The sequence below is a fragment of the Periplaneta americana genome, unplaced genomic scaffold (assembly GCF_040183065.1).
Source record: "Periplaneta americana isolate PAMFEO1 unplaced genomic scaffold, P.americana_PAMFEO1_priV1 scaffold_24, whole genome shotgun sequence".
Lineage (NCBI taxonomy): Eukaryota > Metazoa > Arthropoda > Insecta > Blattodea > Blattidae > Periplaneta > Periplaneta americana.
The window spans coordinates 303,669-329,572 of NW_027185505.1; the positions used below are offsets into that span (position 1 = coordinate 303,669).

General features: G+C 41.4%; 2 non-coding genes across 2 annotated transcripts; both read right to left on the minus strand.

Annotated features, from left to right (window-relative positions):
* Positions 1 to 4,610: 4,610 nt before the first annotated feature.
* On the minus strand, positions 4,611 to 4,729 carry LOC138693910 (5S ribosomal RNA). Its single transcript, XR_011330595.1, has one exon. It is a non-coding gene; the product is annotated as a 5S ribosomal RNA (ribosomal RNA).
* A 12,752-nt stretch (positions 4,730 to 17,481) lies between these two features.
* Positions 17,482 to 17,600, minus strand: LOC138693911 (5S ribosomal RNA). Its single transcript, XR_011330596.1, has one exon. It is a non-coding gene; the product is annotated as a 5S ribosomal RNA (ribosomal RNA).
* Between the last annotated feature and the right edge of the window lie 8,304 nt (positions 17,601 to 25,904).

The window sequence follows — 25,904 nt, forward strand, 5'->3', positions numbered from 1 at the left end:
CCTCGTCTTTCTATTGCAGGAAAGATTGTGGCACATTTGACATAGTGTATCTACACCACCTTTAGTCCCATTGTAAATAATAATAATAATAATAATAATAATAATAATAATAATAATAATAATAATAATAATAATAATAATAAAGGCTTTACATATAACGTGTTGCTTACTGTTGTCATTGCAGTCCACGTCGGTGGGGGTGGGGGGGTTTCTTTCTCCTCCTCCTTCCTCTAGAAAGAGCAGTTACCAGGGTCTAAGGAAGTGAATGCCCTTTTCTTTCTGGGCTCATCCCTACATTTGTCTTAGCTCCTTAGGGAAAACCACGGAAAACCCTCAGGCTTGCGAATAGACTGAATGAATGAGAGGAGAAACTTTAAAGGTACGTGAAAACACGTCCATGCAAGGGAGTTGGGACTGTGAAAAATTGAATATGTGAAATCCAAGACTGTATTTGCCAGGCGAGCAAAGAAGAAGAAGAAGAAGAAAGGCTTACGTATGACGTGTGGCTTACTGTTGTCATTGCAGTCCGCGTCGGCCAGCGGTGGGAGGGGGGGGGTCAATATACCTGCACATATCAGTTCAAATTATAAAAACCTCTTAATGCTACTGCGGTACTATTCCATTGCCGAACACAATATGAAGAAATTAGCAGATCCCTGAACTGAACTCTTATTACTCTGAAATTACCGCGCAGTACAATTATAGCTATGACGCATTGCAAGCGTTAGTCACCATATCGATTTGCTAAGCAAATTTTATCCCTTTAGAGCATGTCCCCCCCCCCCTCCTCCTCCATATCAGCCAACAACATACTGGATGAAGAAGACTCCTGCAAAAGGGACGAATTAAGATTTAATTTTATTTTAATGATAGACTAACATTGCAAAGTTCCAAAATAATTTTTTGCATTCCTTCATTACACTAGTCGTACAAAATTGCGGTCGTATCTCGTACTATCTATACTAATAATAAATCTGTAGCCGAAATTTTTCTGGTAAGTTTCGATTTTCCAAAAGTAATTGGTCCTAACATATATAATTAACCACCCTGAAACCGAAAATCGCATTTTTGAAAATTTTGTTTGTATGTCTGTCTGTATGTTTGTTACCTTTTCACGCGATAATGGCTGAACCGATTTATATGAAAACTGGAATATAAATTAAGTTTGTTGTAACTTAGATTTTAGGCTATATGGCATTCGAAATACTTTATTTAAAAGGGGGGTTATAAGGGGGCCTTAATTAAATAAATCGAAATATCTCGCTTATTATTGATATTTGAGAAAAAATGTTACATAACAGATGTTCCTTTAAAAATGATTTCCGTTAAGTTTTATTTTTTTACAACATTTTGATAGGACTGATATTTAATGAGATAAATGAGTTTTAAAATTAAAATAACGCTATCTAAGACGGTGCAATGAATTAAGAACAAATGACTTCGTCTATAAGGGGCCTTGGACAACAACAATCGAAACAGGGGCCTTGGACATCAACAAACAATCGAAAGCTATTAAACATAGCCTACAGGGAATGTTTCTGTGTTTGTATGAAGTAATATCACAAGCTCGTAAATTAACTGATTTGTATAATTAGTTATTATTTCACCATTGGAAACTGTAGTTTCTCTAGATGGACATAATGCTATAATGTTATTACAGTAACGTCTGAGTAAATCGAGGACAGGTAAGATTAAAATAGCTTCTTATGCACAGAAAATTTGATAGGCTATTTTGTACATTCGTTTTCTGTATTTCTTAAAATAATATTTATGTACACGCATTTTAATCTCAGAGAATTAACGAACAACGAGAGTGTATTGATTTAGTATGCAGTAATAGTACTTTAGCTTGGCAATCCATTATTTTAATAATTCATATTTTAACTATGCTCAATTGAATCGTGTTAAAATACATAAAATATATATGCAATAAATGCAGTGCTAAAAAAAAATTGGGTAATATGCGAAGCAGATTATCTTGCGCTGTTGTAAAAGTTGTTCCATGGATCAGTCGTCCTATTTTAATTATGTAATTACTTTATATTTATTTCTAACAGGTGGAGCGGAGCGAACGGGTACGGCTAGCTAACAATAAGTGAGAACTTACAATACAACAACGACAACAACAACAACAGCTGATAATCTGAAAGGGAACATAGTAATTTGGGGTGAATTAAAATGCAGCTTCCATTCGTTTAAAATTTCTTTAAATTTTAACTAAATATTAATGTAGATATTACCTCTAAAGGTAAATGGGGGCATGTTTCACAACGCTAACAAATTACAAATTAACAATATACAATTAACAACGGAAATATTACATATGCTTGTTAACTGTGTTTCACAATGCAATCTTATTCACTTGTATGTTTTAACGAACTTTACAAAATCGGCGAAACAAACTTACAAATACGCATAATTGGTTGAACAAAATCGCCAACGACAGTTTACAAAAATCACTAAGGATCAGAGGTAAAGTAGCTGTAATTTTAGAACTATCGATGGACATGTTTATATTTTTTTATATATATTTTATTTAGATTTTGCTACATCGGCGACAACGGAGTTTCGCGGCATGCAATTGGTCGAGCATACCAATGCATTAATTAGCCTACGACTTAACTGACGAAAGTTAGCGCGAAATTCATTCAAATAATTGATAAATAATGGATTTGACCCACGTAGTTATATGCAGTTGATAGAGCAGCTAACATGTCCATCCATTAAAATCAACTTCGCTCTCTGCTGGTCCATCAGTATATTTTATTGTTTCATCCATAACCTCGCCAACATTAGGGAACCCAGCAGGAGGAGCATAAAAATCCTTTGCCCGAGTAAGCACATTCGGTGATCAATAACCCGCCTCGAGTTTTTTCAATCTTGTAACAACATCAACTACCATGTGTGAACTTTTGCACACTGTAATCTTATAAATTCCGTTCTTATCTGCTAACGCAGGGAACTGAGAGCTACTATGCAACCAATGCAGTTCTCGCTTTGTGGTTAGGGCACCACTTTTCCCTTTCAGATGTTGCATGTGATGTCCCATATCTTGTAGGAGAGATTACAGCGAAATGGGATTCGGAACGACTTCAGAATACTGCGTAAGTAATGCCGACATTGCATTATTAAGTGATTGGTTTTCGGTGCAAAGTTTTTCTTCTTTAAGTGCGAGTATTTATTAAATACGTTCCTCGTATATAAGAACTAACGCGGTATTCTGAAGTATAGCGCGGGATTCATTCGAAACCTTTCATTAATATTCGTACAATGATACGAACGTGGCCGGAAAATTCTACGTTAGGCCTAAATGCAAAATCTTCGTCTGAGTCGCTAGAACTACTCAATAACATCACAACTGCTTCAGTGTAATTCTTAATGGTACCCTGTTACTATAAAATTGATTTTATACATATGTGTTTATTTTTTTCATTCACAATTAGAAGCTATTTCAACAGGGCTACTGTAGAAAATGTGCTAACTTCACTAGTAAAGTTTAGTTTACACGTTTGTAAAATTACTCCTTCGTTGTGAAACAAACATATCACTTGTAAAGAGCGCAAAATTTCATTCGTAAAGATTTGATTTCCTTTGTACAGTCCACCTTTACAAACAAAGATTGTGAAACAGAAGTTTACAAACAGAGTTCACAATTTCCAAAGATTGTAAACTTTGTGAAACACCCCACTGGTGAATCAGCACGCCGAGCTCGATCGAAATACAACCAGTTACTATTATTTCCCTATCGTTTTTTGACATTTGATTCCGCGTCCTACCTCTTTCATTCGTTACTAACCAACAACGCCAATAGCAGAAGGTAACGCAAAAACAGTCACCGGTTCCCCGATGCATGGCTTTCTCTCTCAATGTCAACTGAGAGTTAAAAATATTCATTATAATATGCACTTTCCACTCACTCCTCAGAATGTCTTCTTTATTTTTATTTATTTATTTTTTAAGATATGTGAGCTACGTACTGTATGTCTGATGTTTTGCCATCGTACATTCAAATATTTATATTCACTGTACAGTACAGCGAACTGTTTATACTTACTGTACATGCTATAACTACTTCTCCCAACTCCGCTATTGCTATATTTCCTAAACTAAACGCTGATATTGAAATAACGCCTGGTCTGATAATGCAGTCTGTTTAAATTTCTACCGACCAAGTTCTGCCCTTCATCATGGGAAAACAACGAGCTTCTTTAAAGGATACAACTACTAGGACAGAGATATTTTCATTATGGAATTTGTACTACCCACTGAAATGTAGTAACTAATGGGATTTTAATTAGCCATATATGTACAGTATATTACATTCTTTACCTAAAATGTCTCTAACTTCTAGGGAGAGCGCGAGGTACGTTCACAATCCCCTGAATACATATTCCCTTCTTCGAGAAAACGCAGAGAAGTGAACCGTCTCATATGAATATGCTACCAGTCATAAGTTTCAATACGGAGCTGCAAGTACTTAAGAATTATCAATTACTCTACAATTATGCAGCGGCGTCATCATCCAAGCTATAGCTGGAATAGGGAAGGGAACATAATATCCCATAAGTCTTATTAGAACACGCTGGAAATAGTGACGTAAAAAAAAAAATCGCCAACGGCACGTGGTGTTCCCAAGCGGTCACCCATCCAAGTACTGACCACGCCCAATGTTGCTTGACTTCGGTGATCGGACGAGAACCGGTATTTTCAACATGGTATGGCCGTTGCCGATGAAACTGCGTAATCTGTAGGCACTTGAGGACGATGGGATTGGGGTGCACTCGATAAAACCTGCACTCGCTCACACACACACGTAAACTGCCTGCTTAGACTCTGTACCTAAATTACCAAGCTCGTTGGATGTCATTGGGATAGATGATAAATCTATCTATCAACGGCAGTTTGGTTACGTTTCAACGTCACACACTGCTGGATTGACACGGGATTAATAAAACAGCTAGTCGGCATTCTAAGTTAAGCCACAGGTGGATTGTTGTTCAACAGCGGAGCCTCCTTTCAACCACATGGTTGTGGAACTGTAGTCGGATTTTCGACATCATTTTCATGCCATACTACGGAACTTCACACAAACTTCAATTCACTTCTTGCACCGGCGGCTACTACGAATGGACTGAAGCTCGCTACTGACTAGGGGGGGGGGGACATTTGTCTCTTGATGGATTACGTGACAGATATATAAAGTATCAGTCGTATGTTATGAACCCGAGTTTCAATAAAGATAGATTACCCGTATGTCCACAGATTCTCAGTAGTGGCCTGCGGAAGGATTATGCCCGCGGTCGACAAGTTACCTTCTAAGTTGTTTTCCCTCAACAATTAATGCTGCCAAGTGAGTAGGAATGACACCGCGCTCTCATATAAGTCGTACGAAACTATTAAGGAAACGAATTTGCCTCGTGGATCCAAGTCTCCCATGGACTGCCTATAATGTATTATCTATCCTAGAAGTGTTATCGGGGTGATTATTTAAATTTTCACTCGGTGGGAACCGCTGTTGTTCTTCATTCATCTACTCTGTTATGAATAACTTGTGGCCCTTAAAAGGGCCGGTTGCTGATTCCCTAGCAAGCACTCCCGCTTACTTGGAACTAGTGTATTTTGTGACGGCCTTGGTCCCTTCACTGACGGCGTGCTTGGCCAGCTCACCGGGTAGCAGGAGACGGACGGCTGTCTGGATCTCCCGACTGGTGATGGTCGACCGCTTGTTGTAATGCGCGAGCCGCGAAGCTTCCGCGGCGATGCGCTCGAAGATGTCGTTAACGAAGCTGTTCATGATGCTCATAGCCTTTGAACTGATTCCCGTGTCTGGGTGAACTTGTTTCAGAACCTTGTAGATGTAAATGGCGTAGCTCTCCTTCCTCTTGCGCTTCTTCTTCTTATCGCCCTTCGAAATATTCTTCTGGGCCTTGCCGGCCTTCTTGGCAGCCTTTCCGGAAGCTTTGGGGGGCATGGTGCTCGTCTGATGATGAGCCCGGAGGGAGAAAAATATTTAAGTCGCAGGGACAATGCCGTACTGCCTTCCCAGTGCGAGCCAATAGAAACAGCGCAAACGTTTGTGACTTTACGATTGGTCCGCTGTCGATTATTGACGTTGGCGTAAAAGTGAAGGTTACCGTGGGCGAGGCGTCGTTCTTGTAGTTAAACAGCTGCAAGTAGGAGTAGCATCATGTCGGGTCGTGGAAAGGGAGGCAAGGTGAAGGGAAAGTCAAAGTCTCGATCCAGCCGTGCTGGGTTGCAGTTCCCGGTAGGCCGTATCCACCGTCTTTTGCGTAAGGGCAATTACGCAGAGCGAGTTGGTGCCGGTGCGCCAGTCTACCTGGCCGCGGTGATGGAGTACCTGGCGGCCGAAGTTCTCGAGTTGGCTGGCAACGCAGCTCGTGACAACAAGAAGACTAGGATCATTCCTCGTCACTTACAGCTCGCCATTCGCAACGACGAGGAGCTGAACAAACTCCTGTCCGGCGTCACCATCGCCCAGGGTGGTGTGTTGCCCAACATCCAGGCGGTTCTCCTCCCGAAGAAAACCGAGAAGAAGGCTTAAGCCCCTTCTCCGTAAAACGGCCCTTTTAAGGGCCCCACTAACCTCACAAAAGTCAGAAATAGCCAGTATTGTTAATCCTCTCTCACGGCTTCGTAATGTAATTTCATTACGCGTGTCAACTTTCTCTCTCTCTCTATACCGGTGGGCTGATTTAATATCATCATTCTGTAATTTTGTGCTCTGAACGATGTCGTTGTCCCAGGTTCGCACTGAAGTACTTGAAACCGTTGTACATTTACTAGGCTATTGTGTGATAACACATTATACTGATGCATATAGAAAGGTTTCATTATTATTATATAATTTAACACAATACGAATTAAATTAGATGATGATGCCAAAGTACATAGTTGGCTTCGAAATTTATGTAATATATTTCTATCATATTAGAGTAATGGAGATTATCGTGAAAATAATCACAAGTCCCCTTCTTTGGTGCCCATCGTGGTTTTAGACATATACGTTTGAATATACTAGTTTACTTTACTACATACTACGAATGAAACTAATTTTGAATAAGAAATCGATAACTGGTGAACAACTTACGGCGTTATAATAGAGTTCCTAATGCGTTTGTTTGTTGGTGCACATATTGGCCGCACGCGCAGGAACCCCAATACTGAGATGATGACATGACCTTCTCGTAGGAATCGAAGGCTTTGACAATTTGCGTTCGAATTTCCCCTCTCTCTGTCGTTTCGTTCGAACCGAAATGACGCAAGCTATACGTGGAAGTTGTCTGACAGGACGAAGTCCTGTGTTCTGACATGCGATGTGTACCTCTTCTCCCCAGTGTTTACCACACTGGATTCCTATGACCTAAAAGTTGGCATTGCAAAAACGTGGTGATGTGATGTTCAGTATGTGTCAATCCCCTCGGTTCCTTGTTACGGTCTGGTGAGCATTGCCTACCTGCGTTGTCATATTACCCACCAATTCTTCGGACAGTGATTATTGACTTACAGAAGTTTACAGTAACAGGTAACATAATCCGAGGAGCAAGGCTTCACAGAGGAATCCGGTCTTTCCACTTGATATACCAAGCGTTGGGGTCAGACCCATTTGAAAAACGGAGAGGCATTTCTTACAACGTCTTTTGCTGATACTGAAGTGCCCCTACGAAATAAGTTCTGTTTTCCGCACTGGCCTGTTGAGCTAGTGGTCACACAGTAAAGGTGAATTAAATTAATCTCGACAACTACTGCCCTTTTTAGACGGATTTTATGGCCCTGAAAAGGGCCGTTTTGCCGACGGATTCGGCAGCAGACGTGTGTAGGCAGTCTAACCGCCGAACCCGTAGAGAGTCCTCCCCTGCCTCTTCAAGGCGTATACCACGTCCATGGCCGTGACTGTCTTCCGCTTCGCGTGCTCGGTGTATGTTACAGCGTCACGGATTACGTTCTCCAGAAAGACCTTGAGAACACCTCTCGTCTCCTCGTAGATGAGGCCGGAGATACGCTTTACGCCTCCACGTCGGGCGAGACGACGAATGGCCGGCTTCGTGATGCCCTGAATATTATCTCGGAGAACCTTCCTGTGGCGCTTCGCTCCACCTTTGCCAAGACCCTTGCCTCCCTTGCCGCGTCCAGTCATGTTGCTCGTGTGACGAAGGTTAAAAGTGATCTCGACGGCGGGTCATTTTTTGGTTTATATACTAAAACCCGCGGACCAATCACATTACGGAAGGGGCGTGGCTTCTCAACGGGCGAAGACATAAATACCCCTCTTGGGGGCAGCGGGGGCGACTGTATTGCGTCAACTTGGGTTGCGAGGACTAAGGAGTAAGCGATGGCACGTACGAAGCAAACTGCGCGTAAGTCCACGGGAGGCAAGGCTCCACGAAAGCAGCTGGCAACGAAGGCCGCTAGGAAGAGCGCACCGGCTACTGGAGGCGTGAAGAAACCCCATCGATACCGCCCTGGTACAGTTGCTCTTCGCGAGATCCGTCGTTACCAGAAGAGCACCGAGCTCCTCATCCGCAAGCTGCCTTTCCAGCGCTTGGTGCGTGAAATCGCTCAGGATTTCAAAACCGACCTCCGTTTCCAGAGCTCAGCCGTAATGGCCTTGCAGGAGGCAAGCGAGGCATACCTCGTCGGTCTCTTCGAGGATACCAACCTTTGCGCCATCCACGCCAAGCGCGTGACCATTATGCCCAAGGATATTCAGCTGGCTAGGCGCATCCGCGGCGAGAGGGCTTGAATTAACAAAGGTACTCCTGCCCGCAAAAAGGCCCTTTTCAGGGCCACTAGTTATTTCTCGGAAGAGCCGGTTGTACCGTACTCCAGGTCTCGTTCCTACTACCCTCAGTTCAAGGTCACCTCAATAATATAAATGGTTTCTCCCTTTCCATTCCTCACCGTATCAGCATTTTCCCACAGCCTGTTTGACAAATATCGCAATGTATCCTATAGGTTAATAAACAATTTTTTAATAGAACGATGGATAACAAAGTTTCTTAGGAAAATTAAAAAAAAATTTCACAGTTCTATAATATTGCACATTATATATATTTACCAAATTAAGGGTTAACGCCGCCGGGACGAGTGATCCTCCGTCCGACCGATCACAAGCGCCAAGGCTCAAAGTGGTCCAGAAAGCAAATCTAGCTGGACTAAAAATGTGACATATTTCCATGAAACTTCGCACTATAGTCACTACTGTATAAGAGGAGAAACTACCCCTTTATAGACGATGCGTTTTGACAAAAATTAGTGACTTGTCTCATATATAATATATTGTTTTAATGAAACTTTACACAGTACTTACATGTAGCTCGTTTATACTATATTGGATACAAAATGTGATTATGATTGTATAAGAGTAGCTACTTGTCTCCTATCTAACATTTTTTACTTTCACGAAACTATAACTGTGACTCATTATTTTCGATAGTACAGACGTGGTCTGCTTAGGAAAGGACAAGCGGAAGACTGTGACCTTTGTGACCTCGGGTGGGTATTACGATAACATTTATAACCGTCACCCTGATAAGCATCCGAGCAGCTTATTTCAAAAAGGAGTTTGAATACAAACAATTCCTTCAATCTACTACGATTATTACAATAACTGATTTCATTAATCTCCTCTCTTCTTTAGCAAAATATAAATTACCTTCAATTGGTCGATTCAGCAAACTTGTTCATAAAACTTATCGCTATTGCGTCACGTTTCGCAATTTTTCTAAAGTAAAAACAAAAACACGAACAAACGCCTACTCCTTTAACCTCATCGCTCTCTTATCTCTAGAATCCCGGGGGGTTGAGAACCTGAATTCTCTGTGGTGTGAAACAAAGCAACCCGCAGGAGCAATGACACGTTCAATTGTCCTAATAATAGAAAAAAAATTACACGTCATTTAGTGTATTCAGAACATTTTTACAGGACCGTGTAGGATATTCACTCTCCTGTCGAATAGTTTCGGCGGCTGGTAGGCGATACGCATTAATTAAAATAATACTTGCGTACCTTGTTCAGGACAGTGACTGTGCTACTTTCTTTCTTTCTTTCTTTCTTTCTTTCTTTCTTTCTTTCTTTCTTTCCTTTATTTGTAGCTTATTGATGACACCAGATGCCATAACGGAAATGCCGTGATGGTATGTTTGTTTAATATTCAAAATCAAGTGACAGACGCTATTTGACTTTGCGGTGGAGGGGATAGGGACCTGATCTCGGATGTTCCGAGAGATGCCGGCGCACAGTTGTCCAGAACGCAAAACTATGTAAGAAAATCAACTTCATCATAACCGAAGTTTAAGTAATATCTAGGCTTAAACAAAAGCTAGGCATTGTGCACAACAGCATACAAAACATCAATATCAGTAAGAGGTGGGACAAAACATGAGTTTTTTTTTTAAAGTCACGCTCTTCAGTTGATTTTTGTTCGTGGGGTCAGTGGCTGTTTTATACTGTTAAACCTTCCCTTATGGAGGTCATAGGACAAGATGTGTACTTTCATTTAATACGCGAAAAGCAATCTATAATACGTTAGCATTCATTTAATTGGCACGTTTACTGAGATTTGTGCAACTAGTTTTTTTTTTTTTTTTTTTTTTTTACGACATATTTAACAGGCTGTGCATTACAAGTAAACCTGAGTTAACTTTCAATTCTTCTACCCACACATTAATCAAATATTAAACTCTATACGGCTTAAAATTTAGCTGCTACATCCTGCAAACTTAGATGTTATATTCATCTCTTGGTGGCGCTTTACGAATTCGACAGCAGCCACTTTTCAGAGTCTGGATGAAGGAGCTTAATTTCTCCAAGAAAAATTCAACACTTCTTGAACATATAATGAACAACTAAATTATGGAGTATATCCATGAATCTAGCATTTTGTTACCAACTGCGAAAAATATGGCAGGCTAGTCATCTTTTAGGAGCATAATTTCTATTAAAACATTAAAAATTATCAGAAAAACGAATTTTTCCCTAATTCCCTAATTACACGAGCATAATTCGTTTTTGCATAGATGCGTATAAAATTTCATGGAAATATGTTACATAGGGGAGAAATTATTAACTCTGTATAAATGTAGCCTCTAAACACAAGAAGTAGATTCCCATATAAAAACCATTATCTGAATTTATGCTACCTGTAACTATACTGTGTGAAATATAATGTAAATATTTCAGTTAAGATAGAAATTATTAATTTAGTCTATAAAGCACTTCCGATACAACTCTTCACACAATAATAATAATAATAATAATAATAATAATAATAATAATAATAATAATAATAATAATAATAATAATAATAAATAATTCTGAGCTTCAGTGCAAGAACTCTTTAACCCTCACACAGCTTGTTCTGAGAAAAATCAGTATTAAAGAAATTTATACACATTAAACAAATTGTAATGCTATATGTTGTCATGTCTCTTCTATCCCTCACGTGGAAACTTAGGCTTACACAGCAGCAAGAATAAGATAACAACGTTATTATCATCTGTCCTTTTATGGCTATACAGTTTTTGCAGTGAACTACAGAATTATTAACTATTATTATTACAGACCTGTTATTTTTTTCACTTTTTTCACACACACACACACACACACACACACACACACACACATCTATTATACTAAACATAAACCCACAAGAGAAAACAATACTTGTATTAACTGTAAACATTTTTCTTCCTTTCTTTATTTTTAGCAGAATCCTCCATTTCACCCTTTATCTCACTAGATGCGCTTCCCGCAGACATTCTTCATTATATGTTTCACACACCACTTCGTAACACTTGCAGCGGTTGACTTTTGTTTTCTTGTCTTTTTCTCTAGGGTATATTGTACATAGTGCTCGGTATCGGTGCTCGTTCACGTGATATTTTACCTTTGTTTTTCTTGCTAACTCCTGCCAATTTTTCTGATATTTCCCGTAGTTGATTGGTCAAGTACTGCGGATTGATTCCCGGTTATAACAAACACACCTACACTACATTCCAATGATTTCTGACTCGTTACTGCACATTTTAGAAACACTGTACGAAAGCACACACAGTCTCTCGTAAATCAACAGGTTACAACAGAGACTTACACTTGCAAACGCGTGGGGATTTCAGAAAATTTCTTACTATTTCAGTACCTTTAACTGTACAACAGATTTTGTTTTCTCGAAAAAGAAAGGTCAACGTTACTATTGACAAAAGACAGAAACGTACGATTACAATACCTTTATTTTAAACAATCTTAGAGGTGGTCTGGGAATTCCTAAACTCACCACGCGACTACTTAACCCTAGACAGGTAATCATCACTGTACTCATGTTAAAGGTAAGCATTCGTAATTTTTACTACTCACATTTTAATTAACTGAAATCAACTCAATATCACACATTTAACAACTTTTACACATTTCGTAGCCATTAGTGTTCATTTAATTTTAAGTTTGTCATAAAGTCTTTACGTTCATGTTATTGTCCTATTTACAATTAGTGCAAACAACAGCGCGATGTTCTCTGCAGAACCCCTTTTTGCAAAGTCCACAAAATGTTGTCATCATTCTCCTCTTCTTTGCAGGACATTTATAGCAAACAGTACGTTCACCATCTGGCTGCATTACCTGGCATTGTTGTTGCACAGCAATGTTCAGATGTTCTTCAATTGTTGCCCGCAGAGATCGGTGTAAAGTAGGACGTGCAAAGCGGTGCTGCATCCACGGTTTTGTCAGCTCTTCACACAATTGGAAAATGAATTGTTTTCTTGATATTGTTTTCTGAGTTCTTCTAACTATAAATTATCCATGAATTTATACTTGCAATATTTAGCATGTTGTAAAATATTGCTAGTGGCCAGCGCCTCGTCTTTCTATTGCAGGAAAGATTGTGGCACATTTGACATAGTGTATCTACACCACCTTTAGTCCCATTGTAAATAATAATAATAATAATAATAATAATAATAATAATAATAATAATAATAATAATAATAATAATAATAATAAAGGCTTTACATATAACGTGTTGCTTACTGTTGTCATTGCAGTCCACGTCGGTGGGGGTGGGGGGGTTTCTTTCTCCTCCTCCTTCCTCTAGAAAGAGCAGTTACCAGGGTCTAAGGAAGTGAATGCCCTTTTCTTTCTGGGCTCATCCCTACATTTGTCTTAGCTCCTTAGGGAAAACCACGGAAAACCCTCAGGCTTGCGAATAGACTGAATGAATGAGAGGAGAAACTTTAAAGGTACGTGAAAACACGTCCATGCAAGGGAGTTGGGACTGTGAAAAATTGAATATGTGAAATCCAAGACTGTATTTGCCAGGCGAGCAAAGAAGAAGAAGAAGAAGAAAGGCTTACGTATGACGTGTGGCTTACTGTTGTCATTGCAGTCCGCGTCGGCCAGCGGTGGGAGGGGGGGGGTCAATATACCTGCACATATCAGTTCAAATTATAAAAACCTCTTAATGCTACTGCGGTACTATTCCATTGCCGAACACAATATGAAGAAATTAGCAGATCCCTGAACTGAACTCTTATTACTCTGAAATTACCGCGCAGTACAATTATAGCTATGACGCATTGCAAGCGTTAGTCACCATATCGATTTGCTAAGCAAATTTTATCCCTTTAGAGCATGTCCCCCCCCCCTCCTCCTCCATATCAGCCAACAACATACTGGATGAAGAAGACTCCTGCAAAAGGGACGAATTAAGATTTAATTTTATTTTAATGATAGACTAACATTGCAAAGTTCCAAAATAATTTTTTGCATTCCTTCATTACACTAGTCGTACAAAATTGCGGTCGTATCTCGTACTATCTATACTAATAATAAATCTGTAGCCGAAATTTTTCTGGTAAGTTTCGATTTTCCAAAAGTAATTGGTCCTAACATATATAATTAACCACCCTGAAACCGAAAATCGCATTTTTGAAAATTTTGTTTGTATGTCTGTCTGTATGTTTGTTACCTTTTCACGCGATAATGGCTGAACCGATTTATATGAAAACTGGAATATAAATTAAGTTTGTTGTAACTTAGATTTTAGGCTATATGGCATTCGAAATACTTTATTTAAAAGGGGGGTTATAAGGGGGCCTTAATTAAATAAATCGAAATATCTCGCTTATTATTGATATTTGAGAAAAAATGTTACATAACAGATGTTCCTTTAAAAATGATTTCCGTTAAGTTTTATTTTTTTACAACATTTTGATAGGACTGATATTTAATGAGATAAATGAGTTTTAAAATTAAAATAACGCTATCTAAGACGGTGCAATGAATTAAGAACAAATGACTTCGTCTATAAGGGGCCTTGGACAACAACAATCGAAACAGGGGCCTTGGACATCAACAAACAATCGAAAGCTATTAAACATAGCCTACAGGGAATGTTTCTGTGTTTGTATGAAGTAATATCACAAGCTCGTAAATTAACTGATTTGTATAATTAGTTATTATTTCACCATTGGAAACTGTAGTTTCTCTAGATGGACATAATGCTATAATGTTATTACAGTAACGTCTGAGTAAATCGAGGACAGGTAAGATTAAAATAGCTTCTTATGCACAGAAAATTTGATAGGCTATTTTGTACATTCGTTTTCTGTATTTCTTAAAATAATATTTATGTACACGCATTTTAATCTCAGAGAATTAACGAACAACGAGAGTGTATTGATTTAGTATGCAGTAATAGTACTTTAGCTTGGCAATCCATTATTTTAATAATTCATATTTTAACTATGCTCAATTGAATCGTGTTAAAATACATAAAATATATATGCAATAAATGCAGTGCTAAAAAAAAATTGGGTAATATGCGAAGCAGATTATCTTGCGCTGTTGTAAAAGTTGTTCCATGGATCAGTCGTCCTATTTTAATTATGTAATTACTTTATATTTATTTCTAACAGGTGGAGCGGAGCGAACGGGTACGGCTAGCTAACAATAAGTGAGAACTTACAATACAACAACGACAACAACAACAACAGCTGATAATCTGAAAGGGAACATAGTAATTTGGGGTGAATTAAAATGCAGCTTCCATTCGTTTAAAATTTCTTTAAATTTTAACTAAATATTAATGTAGATATTACCTCTAAAGGTAAATGGGGGCATGTTTCACAACGCTAACAAATTACAAATTAACAATATACAATTAACAACGGAAATATTACATATGCTTGTTAACTGTGTTTCACAATGCAATCTTATTCACTTGTATGTTTTAACGAACTTTACAAAATCGGCGAAACAAACTTACAAATACGCATAATTGGTTGAACAAAATCGCCAACGACAGTTTACAAAAATCACTAAGGATCAGAGGTAAAGTAGCTGTAATTTTAGAACTATCGATGGACATGTTTATATTTTTTTATATATATTTTATTTAGATTTTGCTACATCGGCGACAACGGAGTTTCGCGGCATGCAATTGGTCGAGCATACCAATGCATTAATTAGCCTACGACTTAACTGACGAAAGTTAGCGCGAAATTCATTCAAATAATTGATAAATAATGGATTTGACCCACGTAGTTATATGCAGTTGATAGAGCAGCTAACATGTCCATCCATTAAAATCAACTTCGCTCTCTGCTGGTCCATCAGTATATTTTATTGTTTCATCCATAACCTCGCCAACATTAGGGAACCCAGCAGGAGGAGCATAAAAATCCTTTGCCCGAGTAAGCACATTCGGTGATCAATAACCCGCCTCGAGTTTTTTCAATCTTGTAACAACATCAACTACCATGTGTGAACTTTTGCACACTGTAATCTTATAAATTCCGTTCTTATCTGCTAACGCAGGGAACTGAGAGCTACTATGCAACCAATGCAGTTCTCGCTTTGTGGTTAGGGCACCACTTTTCCCTTTCAGATGTTGCATGTGATGTCCCATATCTTGTAGGAGAGATTACAGCGAAATGGGATTCGGAACGACTTCAGAATACTGCGTAAGTAATGCCGACATTGCATTATTAAGTGATTGGTTTTCGGTGCAAAGTTTTTCTTCTTTAAGTGCGAGTATTTATTAAATACGTTCCTCGTATATAAGAACTAACGCGGTATTCTGAAGTATAGCGCGGGATTCATTCGAAACCTTTCATTAATATTCGTACAATGATACGAACGTGGCCGGAAAATTCTACGTTAGGCCTAAATGCAAAATCTTCGTCTGAGTCGCTAGAACTACTCAATAACATCACAACTGCTTCAGTGTAATTCTTAATGGTACCCTGTTACTATAAAATTGATTTTATACATATGTGTTTATTTTTTTCATTCACAATTAGAAGCTATTTCAACAGGGCTACTGTAGAAAATGTGCTAACTTCACTAGTAAAGTTTAGTTTACACGTTTGTAAAATTACTCCTTCGTTGTGAAACAAACATATCACTTGTAAAGAGCGCAAAATTTCATTCGTAAAGATTTGATTTCCTTTGTACAGTCCACCTTTACAAACAAAGATTGTGAAACAGAAGTTTACAAACAGAGTTCACAATTTCCAAAGATTGTAAACTTTGTGAAACACCCCACTGGTGAATCAGCACGCCGAGCTCGATCGAAATACAACCAGTTACTATTATTTCCCTATCGTTTTTTGACATTTGATTCCGCGTCCTACCTCTTTCATTCGTTACTAACCAACAACGCCAATAGCAGAAGGTAACGCAAAAACAGTCACCGGTTCCCCGATGCATGGCTTTCTCTCTCAATGTCAACTGAGAGTTAAAAATATTCATTATAATATGCACTTTCCACTCACTCCTCAGAATGTCTTCTTTATTTTTATTTATTTATTTTTTAAGATATGTGAGCTACGTACTGTATGTCTGATGTTTTGCCATCGTACATTCAAATATTTATATTCACTGTACAGTACAGCGAACTGTTTATACTTACTGTACATGCTATAACTACTTCTCCCAACTCCGCTATTGCTATATTTCCTAAACTAAACGCTGATATTGAAATAACGCCTGGTCTGATAATGCAGTCTGTTTAAATTTCTACCGACCAAGTTCTGCCCTTCATCATGGGAAAACAACGAGCTTCTTTAAAGGATACAACTACTAGGACAGAGATATTTTCATTATGGAATTTGTACTACCCACTGAAATGTAGTAACTAATGGGATTTTAATTAGCCATATATGTACAGTATATTACATTCTTTACCTAAAATGTCTCTAACTTCTAGGGAGAGCGCGAGGTACGTTCACAATCCCCTGAATACATATTCCCTTCTTCGAGAAAACGCAGAGAAGTGAACCGTCTCATATGAATATGCTACCAGTCATAAGTTTCAATACGGAGCTGCAAGTACTTAAGAATTATCAATTACTCTACAATTATGCAGCGGCGTCATCATCCAAGCTATAGCTGGAATAGGGAAGGGAACATAATATCCCATAAGTCTTATTAGAACACGCTGGAAATAGTGACGTAAAAAAAAAAATCGCCAACGGCACGTGGTGTTCCCAAGCGGTCACCCATCCAAGTACTGACCACGCCCAATGTTGCTTGACTTCGGTGATCGGACGAGAACCGGTATTTTCAACATGGTATGGCCGTTGCCGATGAAACTGCGTAATCTGTAGGCACTTGAGGACGATGGGATTGGGGTGCACTCGATAAAACCTGCACTCGCTCACACACACACGTAAACTGCCTGCTTAGACTCTGTACCTAAATTACCAAGCTCGTTGGATGTCATTGGGATAGATGATAAATCTATCTATCAACGGCAGTTTGGTTACGTTTCAACGTCACACACTGCTGGATTGACACGGGATTAATAAAACAGCTAGTCGGCATTCTAAGTTAAGCCACAGGTGGATTGTTGTTCAACAGCGGAGCCTCCTTTCAACCACATGGTTGTGGAACTGTAGTCGGATTTTCGACATCATTTTCATGCCATACTACGGAACTTCACACAAACTTCAATTCACTTCTTGCACCGGCGGCTACTACGAATGGACTGAAGCTCGCTACTGACTAGGGGGGGGGGGGACATTTGTCTCTTGATGGATTACGTGACAGATATATAAAGTATCAGTCGTATGTTATGAACCCGAGTTTCAATAAAGATAGATTACCCGTATGTCCACAGATTCTCAGTAGTGGCCTGCGGAAGGATTATGCCCGCGGTCGACAAGTTACCTTCTAAGTTGTTTTCCCTCAACAATTAATGCTGCCAAGTGAGTAGGAATGACACCGCGCTCTCATATAAGTCGTACGAAACTATTAAGGAAACGAATTTGCCTCGTGGATCCAAGTCTCCCATGGACTGCCTATAATGTATTATCTATCCTAGAAGTGTTATCGGGGTGATTATTTAAATTTTCACTCGGTGGGAACCGCTGTTGTTCTTCATTCATCTACTCTGTTATGAATAACTTGTGGCCCTTAAAAGGGCCGGTTGCTGATTCCCTAGCAAGCACTCCCGCTTACTTGGAACTAGTGTATTTTGTGACGGCCTTGGTCCCTTCACTGACGGCGTGCTTGGCCAGCTCACCGGGTAGCAGGAGACGGACGGCTGTCTGGATCTCCCGACTGGTGATGGTCGACCGCTTGTTGTAATGCGCGAGCCGCGAAGCTTCCGCGGCGATGCGCTCGAAGATGTCGTTAACGAAGCTGTTCATGATGCTCATAGCCTTTGAACTGATTCCCGTGTCTGGGTGAACTTGTTTCAGAACCTTGTAGATGTAAATGGCGTAGCTCTCCTTCCTCTTGCGCTTCTTCTTCTTATCGCCCTTCGAAATATTCTTCTGGGCCTTGCCGGCCTTCTTGGCAGCCTTTCCGGAAGCTTTGGGGGGCATGGTGCTCGTCTGATGATGAGCCCGGAGGGAGAAAAATATTTAAGTCGCAGGGACAATGCCGTACTGCCTTCCCAGTGCGAGCCAATAGAAACAGCGCAAACGTTTGTGACTTTACGATTGGTCCGCTGTCGATTATTGACGTTGGCGTAAAAGTGAAGGTTACCGTGGGCAGCCACTATAAATGCCACAGCCAAAAAGACCATAAATAGGAAAGTCAGCGTTGCACCTTATGGAAACAATATAGATGTAATAATCACGCCCATAGTCCAGAAAGTCCAAACTATGATAGGTGGCGCAATAGAACGAGCCCTGGCGGATTACCAATCCCTACCCTGCCCCTCAGGAAATTCACGGCACCTTGACACCACAAACAGCCTCTCACCAACAACCTAATACCACTATAATGGCGTCCATCCTACTTCGACATGACATCACGATAATTCATTGCAATATTAGACACCTGTATAACAACAGAACGGAACTCACTCACCTCATCCAAGAGCAAAAACCCGAAATCATATGTTTAAATGAAACCCACCTTCGAGACAAAGACCGCTTTACTATGAGAGACTTCACTATATATCGACGCGACAGACCTACGATAGGAGGAGGAGTTATGATTATGACTAACAAAAACTTGACAACAACTCAAATTCCCCTACCCCTCCACCTCGACGACCAAGAATGTGTAATAATTCAAATCCACATAGGTAATTCTCGCATGCATGTGGCTTCTTTCTACTCTCCGCCAGCCAATCCACTCCCATCCACACTCCTGCGTTACCTTCACACCCTTCCAAATGTCATAATCACCACAGATATCAACGCCCACCACCCCTTCCTCCATGATAACAATCGGAACACCAAAGGCAACCACCTAGTGACGCTCTTACCCAGTCTCAACCTAGTACAAGTTCCACTCCCTGCCCCCACACGCCTACCAACTCCTACTCAACAATTTACAACTCCTGATAAAATATTCATCTCTCCCAGATTACATAACCGACTCATCAATACTCTAGTCCTTCCCCCTCTAAATTCAGATCACGCACCCATACTAATAAAACTTGCCTGCCCCTTTTACCGCTCTCAACCCGTGAACGAAGCTATATACATGCGAGATTATCGTAACGCTGATTGGCAGAAATTCAAAGATTACATTTCTAAATCACTCCCTCATTTTCCAATCACGAAACACGAAGACTTAGACACCGCAGAGACTTTGTTTGTACAGGTGCTTAATGAAGCTATTCAAGACTCAATACCACAAAAACGATATACCACTGACCGTCGCCGTGCATTACCTCCAGACATCTTAAAAATCATAAAGACAAAAAGAGCAGCACACAGACTCTACATGCGCACCCATGAAGATGAAGACAGACGCCTCTACCGCTCACTGCAAGAAGATGTCAAAGACGCTATACAGAGATACGAGACGCGACGATGGGACAAATTCATTCAGAAAGTCGACAAAGACAGACTAAACGCTCCCAAGCGATTTTGGGAAACCATAAAGCGTATTAGGGGCAAGTACCAATATACTTCCCACCCATTACGCAACAGACAACAAACGATTATTGACACACCAGGCAAACTGGAAGTCTTCCGACAGTTTCTATCCAACACGCACACAACACCTATACATCCAGATTTCGACCAAGATCATTACCATTTCATCACAGATCATATCAATAACCATCATATCCTCTATAATCCACTCCCAGCACCAGCACCACGATCAACCGACGACCCCATCATTGATGACATCACCATACTAGACATCTCACTTGCCCTCCAAACATGCAAGAACTCAGCACCAGGACCTGATGGTATCACATACCAAACACTTAAACAACTCCCGCCGACAGCCCTTAATTTTCTTGCTGGTCTTTTCACCCTCTCTTTGAAACTTGGACACGCTCCGACACGCTGGAGACATTCACACATACTTCTATTTCCAAAACCTGGTAAAGACGCCTCAGACCCCGCCAACTACCGACCCATAAGCCTCACCCCGACTATTGCCAAGTTAATGGAGAAAGTACTCGTTTCACGCTTGCAGGTTTACCTGCGCGACCGAAATATGATTCCCGATTCTCAGGCGGGCTTCAGACCGGGAGTCCAGCCGACTGATCAGCTGATACGGGTACTTACCCCCATTGAGGAGGCCTACTCTAAACGACATTACTCAATCTTGGTAGCGCTCGACGCCAGACGAGCCTTTGACACAGTATGGCTGGACGCCTTGCGATATAAATTAACAAACATGCAATTTCCGCACGAAATAACACGCTGGATCTCCAGCTTCCTGAATAACCGATCTGGCCAGGTCCGTCTTGGCAGACAAGATCTGTCCCGCACCTTCCAAATCGAAGCAGGAGTTCCCCAGGGCAGCGTGATTTCCCCCCTGCTCTATAACATATATGTATCTGACATCCCTCAACCCAACAACAATCAAGTGGGCCTGGCACAGTTTGCTGACGATGTTGCTTTCTGGGCCACCCATCCCCGCTTACGATCCGCCAGGGTACTAATAGACAACGCCCTGAGACAGTACACTGAGTGGGCCAACACCTGGAGAATTACCATCAACACCGAAAAAACCCAAACCTGTGTCTTCCGCCCCTCTTTAAAATCACGAATCACAAACAGACAACACATTACAATCGGACAAGCATTAATACCACTCCAACACAAAGTAACATATCTAGGCATTCCACTCACATCAAAACTCTCTTGGACTACAATAGCGCAAACAATATGGGACAAATACAACAAAGCCACTAAAGCAGTAAGCTACCTAAGCGGCATTAGACGACAAGGCTGCCACGCCAACACATTACTACACCTATATAAAGCACTGGTTCGATCCCAGTGCACCTACTCCTCCTACTTTCTATTGCAATCTTCACCCTCAACACAAAAGAAATTTGAGTCCCGTGAAAGGAAATTATTGCGCCAGATATTTCGACTACCCAAACATACCAGAAACGACACAGTATACATCCACACCAAAACGAAACCACTCTCCACACACCTAATCCGAACAGTCACTAAATACACACACTTCGCACTACGTCGCTCATACACACAACATATGTTTAACAATCCTCCACACACCAACAAGAACACAACCATTGAAAAACTCCTACAAGCCTATCAAGATCACTTCAATCCACAAAATAACCATTAAACTCTCCCCCTCTCTCTCCCTCGTCTCCCGGAGTCGGCTCATTCGCGGTCTGTCTCCCATAAATACCCCAAAAGAATGCCATCGTTGAGGAATGCACATACATGTCATAGACCAGAACCCGACACATACAATTAATAATCCACTTTCATCTACAACGAGAGGAAATCGAAATCAAATACCCCACCCACAACATAACGTACCAGCGAACATCTCTCCGACTGCTGGATAGCTGAAGTCAAAATGCCAACGCACAAACACAAGGATAACAACAATATAAACAAATTGTGACTGCCCTCACCACTGCTTAGTGATGCATGATAGCTATCGTTGAATAACTAAACAATAAATAAATACATTCAAAATTCACGCAAGCCCAGTAAATAATTTACATCACAAACAGTTCATGGTCACTCCTCAAATAACAACAAATCAAAACTTAAAATCTGCTTCTTAAATCTTCTTTCTTACTTTCTACCCACCTGTCTTCTTTCCACGTCTCAATCTCAATCTCATAAAAGCCCTAAATATCCAACATTCTATTAACACTGCACTCACAAGCACTCACGGTCGAAGAGGGCATTGTAATGTAAGACCCTAAAACGACCGCTGGCCCTGCCAGCAATCAACTCTGACACCGGCGAGGCGTCGTTCTTGTAGTTAAACAGCTGCAAGTAGGAGTAGCATCATGTCGGGTCGTGGAAAGGGAGGCAAGGTGAAGGGAAAGTCAAAGTCTCGATCCAGCCGTGCTGGGTTGCAGTTCCCGGTAGGCCGTATCCACCGTCTTTTGCGTAAGGGCAATTACGCAGAGCGAGTTGGTGCCGGTGCGCCAGTCTACCTGGCCGCGGTGATGGAGTACCTGGCGGCCGAAGTTCTCGAGTTGGCTGGCAACGCAGCTCGTGACAACAAGAAGACTAGGATCATTCCTCGTCACTTACAGCTCGCCATTCGCAACGACGAGGAGCTGAACAAACTCCTGTCCGGCGTCACCATCGCCCAGGGTGGTGTGTTGCCCAACATCCAGGCGGTTCTCCTCCCGAAGAAAACCGAGAAGAAGGCTTAAGCCCCTTCTCCGTAAAACGGCCCTTTTAAGGGCCCCACTAACCTCACAAAAGTCAGAAATAGCCAGTATTGTTAATCCTCTCTCACGGCTTCGTAATGTAATTTCATTACGCGTGTCAACTTTCTCTCTCTCTCTATACCGGTGGGCTGATTTAATATCATCATTCTGTAATTTTGTGCTCTGAACGATGTCGTTGTCCCAGGTTCGCACTGAAGTACTTGAAACCGTTGTACATTTACTAGGCTATTGTGTGATAACACATTATACTGATGCATATAGAAAGGTTTCATTATTATTATATAATTTAACACAATACGAATTAAATTAGATGATGATGCCAAAGTACATAGTTGGCTTCGAAATTTATGTAATATATTTCTATCATATTAGAGTAATGGAGATTATCGTGAAAATAATCACAAGTCCCCTTCTTTGGTGCCCATCGTGGTTTTAGACATATACGTTTGAATATACTAGTTTACTTTACTACATACTACGAATGAAACTAATTTTGAATAAGAAATCGATAACTGGTGAACAACTTACGGCGTTATAATAGAGTTCCTAATGCGTTTGTTTGTTGGTGCACATATTGGCCGCACGCGCAGGAACCCCAATACTGAGATGATGACATGACCTTCTCGTAGGAATCGAAGGCTTTGACAATTTGCGTTCGAATTTCCCCTCTCTCTGTCGTTTCGTTCGAACCGAAATGACGCAAGCTATACGTGGAAGTTGTCTGACAGGACGAAGTCCTGTGTTCTGACATGCGATGTGTACCTCTTCTCCCCAGTGTTTACCACACTGGATTCCTATGACCTAAAAGTTGGCATTGCAAAAACGTGGTGATGTGATGTTCAGTATGTGTCAATCCCCTCGGTTCCTTGTTACGGTCTGGTGAGCATTGCCTACCTGCGTTGTCATATTACCCACCAATTCTTCGGACAGTGATTATTGACTTACAGAAGTTTACAGTAACAGGTAACATAATCCGAGGAGCAAGGCTTCACAGAGGAATCCGGTCTTTCCACTTGATATACCAAGCGTTGGGGTCAGACCCATTTGAAAAACGGAGAGGCATTTCTTACAACGTCTTTTGCTGATACTGAAGTGCCCCTACGAAATAAGTTCTGTTTTCCGCACTGGCCTGTTGAGCTAGTGGTCACACAGTAAAGGTGAATTAAATTAATCTCGACAACTACTGCCCTTTTTAGACGGATTTTATGGCCCTGAAAAGGGCCGTTTTGCCGACGGATTCGGCAGCAGACGTGTGTAGGCAGTCTAACCGCCGAACCCGTAGAGAGTCCTCCCCTGCCTCTTCAAGGCGTATACCACGTCCATGGCCGTGACTGTCTTCCGCTTCGCGTGCTCGGTGTATGTTACAGCGTCACGGATTACGTTCTCCAGAAAGACCTTGAGAACACCTCTCGTCTCCTCGTAGATGAGGCCGGAGATACGCTTTACGCCTCCACGTCGGGCGAGACGACGAATGGCCGGCTTCGTGATGCCCTGAATATTATCTCGGAGAACCTTCCTGTGGCGCTTCGCTCCACCTTTGCCAAGACCCTTGCCTCCCTTGCCGCGTCCAGTCATGTTGCTCGTGTGACGAAGGTTAAAAGTGATCTCGACGGCTCTCAAGCTCAAAGTTGTTTGCCCAAAGGGCAACCTGTTTTAGGGTCTTACATATGCCCTCTTCAGGTTACGATGTTTTTTCTGTAGCGACAGTTGAGGCGTGGTCCCGGCTAGGCTTCGCTCGTTGGACTCTCTACGGGTCAGCGTCTTCTCCGCTCACACCAGGCTGCTGCGTAGGCCTTGGATGCTGTTATCTTGCAGATTTATGTGGCTGGATGAAGCTGTTGTCTGTGTTGGTTGTGGTTTACTTTTGTCGCGCGGCCCTATGAAGGGCCGCTGTTGGTTGCTTGTCTGTGGTTGGTCGTGTCACGTTTCAGTGGTGCTAGTGATAGTTGTAGTTTGTTACCCACAAAGTGGTGAGCAACTTGTCTGCGTAAGAGCCGTCTTGCTGTCTGGTTAGCTGTTGCTAAAGTCGTTCGTCTTGTCTTGGGTTGGGCGTCTGTCGTGAGGAGTGAAATTGTGAACATCACAATTTCATCTCGCAGTCTGTTGATCTGTTGGTCGATGTAGCTTTCTATTTTCTGCATTGCAGAATTTAGAGCTGCTGCTACGATTTGTTCGGTGTTAGTCTGTGTAGGTTCCGTTGTTGGTTCTGTCGTTGTCGGGTTTACCGCACTGGCGTACGATATTCCAGGTCTTGGTTCGGGAAGTTGGATTGGACTGGATTGTGAGGGTTTAGGAATTGGTGGAGGGATCTGTTGGGGTGTTTGAACCGGGATGTGGGTTGGAGTTTGTTGGGTTGGGTTATGTCGGGGGTAGTTTGGACAGCGTGCTTGGCCCGTATAGTGGGTATCGCTCTTGGGTCATTTTTTGGTTTATATACTAAAACCCGCGGACCAATCACATTACGGAAGGGGCGTGGCTTCTCAACGGGCGAAGACATAAATACCCCTCTTGGGGGCAGCGGGGGCGACTGTATTGCGTCAACTTGGGTTGCGAGGACTAAGGAGTAAGCGATGGCACGTACGAAGCAAACTGCGCGTAAGTCCACGGGAGGCAAGGCTCCACGAAAGCAGCTGGCAACGAAGGCCGCTAGGAAGAGCGCACCGGCTACTGGAGGCGTGAAGAAACCCCATCGATACCGCCCTGGTACAGTTGCTCTTCGCGAGATCCGTCGTTACCAGAAGAGCACCGAGCTCCTCATCCGCAAGCTGCCTTTCCAGCGCTTGGTGC